Genomic DNA, 2104 nt, shown 5'->3' with positions numbered 1-2104 from the left:
ACAAACGAGTTCTAAAATTATGGTTGTTGATCGAACTATTAGTATATTAACTTAATAGCACCTTATTCTGTATGCTATGTTGACTGTTGGACTCTGAATGAGTGCATTCATTTCGGTGGTTATATAATGATTCTCACTTATTATTAGGATTTGCTGTAATTATTAAATTAACAGCTGGTTAGGTTTTTAAAATTACTCCCAGAAGATATATGAAGATACCTCCTTTTCAATTAGTTATGCACTTGCATTTTGATTTTGCTTGCTTTCAGGATCTGTATGTTTCTTGGAGGAGGATGTGGTCGATAGCATCCCTAGATATTGCTTGGTTAACATGAAAGCAGTGAGCTACCATCCATGAGGGAGACATCCTACATGATATTGTGCTCTAGTGGAACTTCTTCTCTAATTTATACAGGTGGGACAGAGTTTCACTTCTTTCCTATCGCTATTTGCTGAGCAGTGAAGAATTATCTAAATAAAGTGAATTGAAATTATTAATATTAGAAAAAATAATATATTCAACAAGAAAATATAGTTTATTATAGAAAGCTTACTTATAGAAAGTTACACCTCTTTCACCAACATGGTCATAAGGTGTACTTCGGCAACTTAGACTGCAGAAAAGATGGCCACAAGAGAAACACCTTCCTTCTTTTGAATTCTGAGGTAGTCATGGGATCTTATCTGCAAGTATATATAGGTGTGCTAAGAACCCAACCTGATCTGGAAATCAATTGGTAATGATCGACGGAAGTTTCGTGTTGACAGGAGCAATGCTCGACCTTTTTACAGTTGTTTTTGTTTGTTCCGGTGCGGCGCCCACCAGCTGCTATCAGCCTGCCAAGAGAATCTCTGATCACAAAACCAATCCCTCCAGACCAGCCGTCCACCGATCTGCCGCCGTCGAAGTTCACTTTGAGATGATTAAGGAGTGAGGCACTCAAGAAATTAGGACGAACTTGAACGCTGTAACAGCGGAGAGAGTACTCCATATGTCCCTAGCCATCTCGGAAGAGAACAATGCGGCAGCTGCGGTGACCTCCTCCGCATGCAGTATAGCTCTTAACTTTTCAAAGCCTTCGCGCACCAAGAAGCAAAGGCTGAAAGCTTACTGGTTTCATGCTTTCTGCAAGGAGTGATCCTTTGTGGTCCAGAGTGGTCTCTCTCATTCTCTCAGAAGTTGTAACACGGATCTCCAAGCAATGCATTCCATATACGCTGCTAGCTCCAGCATCCGCGTGGTGAAGTTGATCAGTTCGGTGGTTGGTGATGGTGGGTAGGAAGCTGTGGTGTTGACAGTGTCATGTACGTAAGGGGAGAGAGTTGGTGGGATTAGCTGAGTTAGTTCTTTTTTCTGTTGATCAGGGGATGATCCTTTTGTTTCAGAGCTCCCTGTGTGTTGCTCTGATGTCTGTACAGAGCTGAGTTTGTTGCCCCTGGCCTAGCGTTCTCTGTCTCTTACTCTCTTTCCCCTTTTTTTTTAATCCTTTTGTATCATGTTAAGGTGGTGATGGTCTCTATCGCCCTTCTAAAAAAAATCTAGCGTGCTCGAGAAATTCTGCAGCATAGTCTACCTATGTGAGCGGCGTACAAGTATTGTGAGGCCCAGCCCCATTGGGCCGGCCTGTTAGCTAGCCTAGCCCAGTATCCGAACATGGCCCGAAGGCCCATTCGAACCAGAACTAGGGCATAGCCCAGGTTGAGCACGGCGGAGGAGAATGAGTCCTCCTCCACCTCAGACTCTGCTGGAGACTAGGAAACCCTAGTCTTCGTTCTATATAGGCTCCTCCCTACCCTCCCCATCCTCTCCCACCAGAAAGCTAGCCCCAATCAGAGTTTAGTCGCCAGATTCCTGTTCGAAATCAGAATTTAGTCGATCGTGTCAGTGTTGCTACTGTGACCCACTATCGTTGAAAACTAGGTTAGAACCCAACAACTTTAGACTGACTTTGTTCTCCCACTTTCGTGACCCTTGGAAGCCCGATTCTGACTGGTGATCACCGGAATTTGGCCGACAAGAGGAAAAACCCCTGTTGTCCCCATTTTTGGAAAGTAATCTCCTTTTTCTCGTTCAATTTCGGCAGGTTCCGTCGTCGATTCTTGT

The sequence above is a fragment of the Phoenix dactylifera genome, chromosome 3 (genome assembly GCF_051530095.1).
Source record: "Phoenix dactylifera cultivar Ajwa chromosome 3, Ajwa_hap1_PhDact_Kaust_v1.1, whole genome shotgun sequence".
Classification (NCBI taxonomy): domain Eukaryota; kingdom Viridiplantae; phylum Streptophyta; class Magnoliopsida; order Arecales; family Arecaceae; genus Phoenix; species Phoenix dactylifera.
This window is presented reverse-complemented; position numbering follows the sequence as displayed.